Source organism: Rhincodon typus, chromosome 2, assembly GCF_021869965.1.
Source record: "Rhincodon typus isolate 14 chromosome 2, sRhiTyp1.1, whole genome shotgun sequence".
NCBI lineage: Eukaryota > Metazoa > Chordata > Chondrichthyes > Orectolobiformes > Rhincodontidae > Rhincodon > Rhincodon typus.
Window position 1 is genome coordinate 108,139,217 of NC_063333.1, and position 7,894 is coordinate 108,147,110.

Consider the following 7,894-nt stretch of genomic DNA (forward strand, 5'->3'; position numbering starts at 1 on the left):
TGAATCTTAGATCAGTGAATCTTAGATCAGTGAATCTTAGATCAGTGGTAGGGAAACTATTGGAGAAAATAGTGAACAAGAAAAGTAGTCTCCATTTGGAGAAGAAAGGTTTGAGCAGGGAGACTCAACGTGGCTTTGTCAGAGGGAAGTCATGCCAAACAAACTTGATTGAATTCATAACTTCAGATGCAGGCCATCCAGACCAAGTAACTTATTCACTCAAGCCCTAACCAGCCTTTCCTGTGCAGCCTTCTATTCAATTTTCACCTTATTATTTTCCTCTTCTGGTGCTGGTAGAAGAGTTTTGATTCCCTTTAATCTTAACTGCTCTTCATATATTCTGTTTGCCAGTGTTATTTTCCTCTTCAAATCTTCCCCTCTCAACTTCTTGCATTTAGCCTGGTTCTCACTTGAAGAATTAAGCTGATGTGCATAATATTGCTGTTTCTTTCGTTTCATCATATTTCTAACTCCCTTATCGTCCATGAGCCCTGACTTAGTTTGCCGTATCATTTGCCCTTTTTTGGAATGTACTTCGCCTAAATCTGGAATGCCTCCTTCAAGATCATCCGTTGTTTTATTACAATTTTTCCTTTTCAAGTCTTTGTTTCCACTTTACTCTGGCTAAATCCATTTTATTTCATTGAAGTTAATAACTTCAGGTTGAGAAGTTCTGCTTTGATTGTTCTTTGTTATTTAGCTTTAAATATTATTCACAATGATCACTGTACCCAGTATTGATTTAAATTGGGCCAATAGTCTCAGGAGATTAGAGGAATGAAAGGTTTAAATTCTACTACAAGCTGAATTCAATTGATTAATATATCTTGTACTGAAAAATTGCTGATGTTGGCAATGTTGATTATGATACAAGTGATGTGGAGGTGCCGTTGTTGGACAAGGGTGGACTCCTCAGTATCTCCACTCTACCGCAAGGTCACGGATAACCTCACAATGCTGTACTTCTCTAGCTTCCACCCTAAGCATGTTTTTAAAAAAAAACCCATCCCCTATGGACAAGCCCTGCGCATACACAGGATCTGCTCTGATCAGGAATATGACAGACACCTGAAGGTTTTGAAGGATGACTCATAAGAATGGATACAGTACTCAACTCATTGATCGCCAGTTCCAACGTGCCACAGCGAAAAACCACAACAACCTCCTCCGAAGACAGAAACAGGAAATGACCGATAGAGTATCCTTTGTCAGCTAGTACTTCCCTGGAGCGGAGAAACTACGCCATGTTCTTCGCAGCCTTCAATACGTTATCGATGACGATGAGCATCTTGCCAAGATCTTCCCTATGCCGCCTCACCTTCAAACAACCTCCAAACCTTAAACATGAGGTGCCCGTGTTGGACAGGGTTGGACAAGGTCAAAAATCACATGACACCAGGTTATAGTCCAATAGGTTTATTTGAAAATACTAGCTTTGAGTGCTGCTCCTTCATCAAGTGTAGTGAGAGAGGCATCAAGACACAGATTTTATAAGTAAAAGATCAAAAGATCATACAACTGATGCAAATGTGTTGAAGAAACCTAAAATGGCTGGCTGACTCCCTCCTTTTAAATCTTTAATCTGTTGGAAAGGAGATGCAGATTTCGATTGGTTAAAATGCAAATCCCAGCATTTCTTTCAAGCTACTGCCCTGAGATAACTAAAGGTTTTATCAGTTGATCAACTTGAGTGGGTTTGTGATTTGTGGTCCTTTTGGGATCTTGTCTGCTTTCTTGCATTTCTGTAGAAACTTGATGTCTATGTTGATGGTCAGTCAGCAATTTTAGGTGTATTCAATACATTTGCATCAGTTGTATGATCTTTTGATCATTTACTTATAAATTCTGTATCTTGATGCCTCTCTCACCACACTTGATGAAGGAGCATCACTCTGAAAGCTAGAGTTTTCAAATAAACCTGTTGGACTATAACCTGGTGTCGTGTATTTTTAATCCTTAAACAGAACATTGTTTGGAGCAAACTATCCAGCCTTCAGGACACCACTGACCACAGCACCACGTGAGCCTGCCATGTCAGATCATCAACATGGATGCTAACATCACATGTGGGAGCACCACCCACCATGTACACGACAGATACTTGTGTTACTCGGCCAGTGTTGTCTATTTCATATGCTGCAGGCAAGGATGGTCTGAGGTGTGGTTATTGGCGAGACCATGCAGACACTACAACAACGGATGAATAGACACTGCGCAACAATCGCTAGACATGAGTGTTCCCTCCCAGTCGGGAAACACTTCAGCGGTCAAGGGCATTCAGCTTCCGATCTTCAGGTAGGCATCCACCAAGGCAGACTTCAAGATACCCAACAACGCAGAATCGCCAAGCAGAATCTGATGGCCAAATTCCGTACCCATAAGACGGCCTCAACTGTGATCTTGGGTTCGTGTCACGCTAGAGGTGACCCGATTTATGTATCTGTAAAAGCTTCCTTACTGTCCTGTTTTGACAGCATCACTTGATAAATTTTTATGATCTCTCTACCTTAATTAGTTTTGTACAATTTTGGATTACTTATTACACTGTCTCTCGCGTGTGCTCGTGTACTCTTGCTCTGTCACTCTCACTCTCTTACACGCACACACACATGAACATATGGGGTGAATCATTTCATCCAAGATGTTTGTTTATTTGCAGATACGTTCTGTTTTGTTCAAGATACACACAATTTGTAGTCATTGTCATAGTCATAGTCATAGTCCTAGTCAGTCAGTCGGTGTGGCATTTTATAAATTCCTACTTTCAGAATAAAACCAGCCTGATTCCAGGTTAAAACTCTGAGACAGATTCTGCCCAAGGCTTCACACCTGCAATTCAGTGTCTGACCTGAGATGTCACCTACTGTATTTTCCTATTGCTCTGCCTGTTTAAAGTTTGGAAAGTTAGGCAGTCACTGATGAAACCTTTAATTATCTTGGGGCAGTGGCTTGAAACAGATTCTGGAATTTCTATCAGAGTTCTCCATACGCTGTTTCTGCAATTTCTAGAATGCAGGAATGTATGAATGATTAAAGATTCAACAGGAAGCAGTCAGTCAGCCATTTTAGGTTTGTTCACTTCAATCACACTAGTTGTATGATCCTTTGAGCTCTCTGCCCTTCATCTCTCTATAAACTGTGTCTGTGTGCCCACTTCTCACTGCACATGACAAAGGGGCTACACTCTGAAAGCTTGTGATTTCAAATAAACCTGTTGGACTATAACCATGATACAACTGGAAAGTAAATCTGTTGTCCTTACCCGCTGTGGGCTACGTGTGACTCTATAAGACCATAAAACCATAAGGAACAGGAGAAGGCTGTTTGGCCCCTCGAGCTTGCTCCACCATTCAGTAGGCTCATGGCTGATCCAAAATTCCTCGTTCACTTTCCCACCCTTTCCTCATAACTATTGATTCCCCTACTGATCAAGAATGTATCCATCTCAGCCTATCCCCAGGACCTGATCAGGTGTACCCCAGAACTCCATGGAAAGCTAGGCAAGTGATTGGTGGGCCCCTTGCTGAGGTATTTATATCATAGATAGCCACAAGTGAGGTGCTGGAAGACCTGGAGGTTGGCTAATGTGCCGCTTTTTAAGTAAGGTAGTAAGGAAAAGCCAGGGAACTGTAGACCAGTGTGCCTGACAGTGGTGATGGGCAAGTTGTTGGAGAGAATCCTGAGGGACAGGACTTACATGTAATTGGAAAGGCAAGGACTGATTAGGGATAGTCAACATGGCTTTGTGCGTTGGAAATCATGTCTCACTAACTTGATTGAGTCTTTTGAAGCAGTAACGAAGAGGATTGAGGGCAGAAAGGTGGGTGTGATCTATATGGACTTCAGTAAGGTGTTCAACAAGGTTCCTCATGGTAGATTGGTTAGCAAAGTTAGATCATGTGGAATACAAGGAGAACTAGCCATTTGGATACAGAACTACCTTGAAGGTAGAAGACAAAGGGAGGAGGGGTTGCTTTTCAGACTGGAGGCCTGTGACCACTGGTGTGCCACAATGATCGGTGCTGGGTCCACTGCTTTTCGTCACTTATATAAATGATTTGGATGTGAAGTTAGGAGGTATGGTTAGTAAGTTTGCAGGTGACACCAAAATTGGAGGTATAGTGGACAACGAAGAAGGTTACCGCAGTGTACAACAGGATCTTGATCAGATGGGCCAATGAGTGGCAGAGGGAGTTTAATTCTGATAAATGTAAGATGCTGCATTTTATAAAGGCAAATCAGAGCAGGACTTACACACTTAGTGGTAAAGTCTTGAGGAGTGTTGCTGAACAGCACTTTGGTGTGCAAGTTCATACTTCCTTAAAAGTGGAGTTGCAGATAGATAGGATATTGAAGAAGACGTTTGGTATGCTTGCCTTTATTGGCCAGTGCATTGAGTGTAGGACTTGGGAGGACATGTTGCTATACTGGACATTGGTAAGGCCACTTTTGGAATACTGCATGCAATTCTGGTCTCCCTGCTATTGGAAGGATGTTGTGAAACTTGAAAGGGTTCAAAGAAGATTTACAAGGACGTTGCCATGGTTGGCGAGTTTGTGCTATAGGCAGAGGCTGAGTAGGTGGAGGCTAATTTCCTTGGAGCATTGAAGGCTGAGGGGTGACCTTATAGAGGTTTATAAAATCATGAGAGCATTGGAAAGGGTGAAAAGCCAAGGTCTTTTCCCTAGGGTAGTGGATTCCAAAACTGGAGAGCACAGGTTTAAGGTGAGAGGGGAAAGATTTAAAAGAGAGTTAAGGGGCAGTTTTTTAATGGAGTGGTGCATATATGGAGCAAGCTGCCAGAGGAAGTGGTGGAAGCTGGTACAATGGCAACATTTAAAAGGTATCTGGATGGGTATATGAATAGGAAGGCTTTAGAGGGATATGGGCCAAATGCTGGAAAATGGGACTAGATTAATTTACGGATGCATTTGACCAAAGGGCCTGTTTCCATGCTGTATGACTCTGTGGAAAGGACTCTGCCGGCACGGCTGTCAGACACTCGGTCCTCTAAGAAGAAATTCCTCCTCATCTCACTCTTAAATTGGTGTCTCTGTATTCTGGGACTATGCCTGCTGATCCTTGACAGTGTTCCATGAGGGAAACATCATCTCGGCTTTTATCTTTTCAAGCCCCTATGTATGTTTCACTGAGATTACTTTTTCATTCTTCAAAGCTCCAGTGAGTAGTGACCCAACCTCATTAGCCTTTGCTCATTAGACAATCTCTCCATACTAGGGATCATCCACATGAACTTCTCTGAACTTCCTCTAATGAATTGATATCTTTCCCTTAAACAAGGGGACTAAAACTGCTCACAGTGGTTCATGTACGGTTGCAGTGAAACCTTCCTATGGCAGCACAGTGGCTTAGTGCTTAGCACTGCTGCCTCACAGTGCCAGAGATCCATATTTAGTTCCAGCCTTAGATGACCTTCTGTGTGGAGTTTGCATGTTCTTGTCGTATCTGCGTGGGTTTCCACTGGCTACTCCATATTCCTCCCAGAGTCCAGAGACGTGAAGATTAGGTAGATTGGCCATGTTAAATTATCCATAGAGGGATGTGTAGGCTAGGTAGATTATCCATGGGAAATGTTGGGCTATAGGGATAGTGTAAGGGGGAGTGGGTCTGGATGGGATATTCTTAAGAGGGTTGGTATGAACTAAGTGGGCCAAATAGCCTACTTCCACATTATAGGGATTCCATGCTTCTGTAGGAATGTGCAGGCTAGGGTTGATTAGCCATGGTAAGTGCAGGGTTAAAGGGATAGGGTGGAGTTTTTGGGATGCTATTTGGAGAATTGGTGCAGAATTGATGGGTCAAATGGCCTATTTCTTCACTATAGGGATTCTATGTATCTACTCTTATACTCCCACCCCCTTGAAATAAGGACCCATGTTCCATTAGCCTTCCTGATTACCTGCCGCATCTGTGTGATAGCTTTTGTGTTTCATTCAAAGTACACCCAAGTCCGTTTGTGTTGCAACTTTCTGTAGTTTTTCTCCAATTAAATAATCTTTTTGTTCTCTCTTCTAAATGAACAACTTCACATTTCCCATGTTATACTCCATTTTCCAACTTTTTGCTCAATTTACTTTTCATATCAATATCTCTGTAAACTGTTTGTGACCCTCTTAAAACTTACCTTTCCACCAATTTTTGTGTTGTGAGCAAATGTGGCTACAATACATTCACTTCCTTCTTCCAAGACATTAGTATATAATCATAAACAGTTGCAGTACCAGCAGTGATCCTTATAGAACCCCATCAATCATAGGTTGCCAACCTGAAAAAGAATCCTTCATCCCCACTTGCTGTTTCCTGGCCCTTAGCCAATTCTTTATCAACGCCAATATAATACCACCAACACCATGGGTTCTTATGACTTAAGTTTTTATGAATGACTTGTTGAACACCTCGGAAGTCCAAATACAATTCATCTGTTGTTTTCCCTCTATCCACTTGGGTTGGACTTGTTTGAAAAACTCTTAAGAAATTAGTCAGATCCGATTTCCCTTTCATGAAGCCGTGATTAACATTTTCCATATATTCTGCTATTACTTCCTTAATAATTGATTTCAATACTTTTCCAATAATAGATGTTAGGTTCTTTGGCCTATAGTTACTCACTTTTTGCCTCACTCCCTTTTTGAGTAGAGGTGTCATGTTTTCCAACCTTCTGGTACTTTGCCAGAATCCAACAATTTTTGGAAAATTGCAATGGATGCATCCACAATCTCGAGCTGCCTTTTTAGGATCCTAGGATACAAGCCATTAAGTCCAGGGGATTTACTTGCCTTTAGCTCAATAATTTGTCTAATTTTACTTTTATAGTGATAGTGATGGTGCTAGTACTTAATGCGTCCCCATATTCTTTTGTATCAATGAAATGTTCACAGTATCTTCCACTATTAAAAATGTAAAATATTTGTTTAACTCCCCTGTCATTTTCTTGTTCCCATAAGCATCTCCTTAGATTCATTTTCTAAGTGGCCTATGTTCACTTTAACCTCTCTCTTTCCATTTTATAAATTTAAAGAAGCTCTTATTTTCTGTGTTTATGTCCCTCGCTAGTTTGCCCTCATAGTTTATTTTCTCTGTCTTTATTATCTTTTTAGTCCTCCTTTTGCTGGATTGTGAATTTATCCCAGTCTTTGCAGCTACCATTGACTTTTGCCTCCCTTATATGCCTTTTCTTTCAACTTAATACTCTCTTTTAGTTCCTTGGTTAGCGATGGTTTGTTTATCCCTCTCTCAGAATCTTTCCTCCTCCACTGGGATGTATTTTTGCTGAGTGTTATGAATTGCCTCCTTAAATGCATGCCACTGTTTGCTTACTGTTCTTCCTGCTAAGTCATCCACCCAGTTTGCTTTAGCTAACTCTATCCTCCCTTTTCATTGTAATTTCCTTTATTCAAGTTAAACCCAGTTGTTTCTGACCCATGTATCTTATTCTCAAACTGAATATTAAATTCTATTGTGTTATGATTACTACTTCCTAGAGGGTCTTTTATTCTAATCCTGCCTGACTACCAGATCCAAGATAGCCTATTCCCTGGTTGTCTCAATGACACATTGTTCCAGGAAACTGTCCCTAATGCAATTTATGAATTAATTGCGTAGCGACTCTTTTCAATATGATTAACTCAATCAACATGAAGATTAAAGTCACCCATAATTATTCATCTATTCTTTTTGTACGCTCTGATTATCTGATTTTTACTCTGTCCTACAGAGTGGCTACTGTCTGAGGGACTGTGCACTACTCCAACCAATGTCTGAGATAACAAGGTGTAGAGCTGGATGAACACAGCAGGCCAAGCAGCGTCAGAGGAGCAGGAAAGCTGACGTTTCGGGTCTGGACCCTTCTTCAGAAATTTCTGAAGAAGGGTCC

The 7,894-nt window shown here is 41.3% G+C and overlaps 1 protein-coding gene across 4 annotated transcripts in view; it reads left to right on the forward strand.

Annotated features, from left to right (window-relative positions):
• Positions 1–7,894, forward strand: part of LOC125486480 (F-box/LRR-repeat protein 7-like) — a 401,537-nt gene that overhangs the window by 28,090 nt on the left and 365,553 nt on the right. The window lies entirely within an intron of this gene.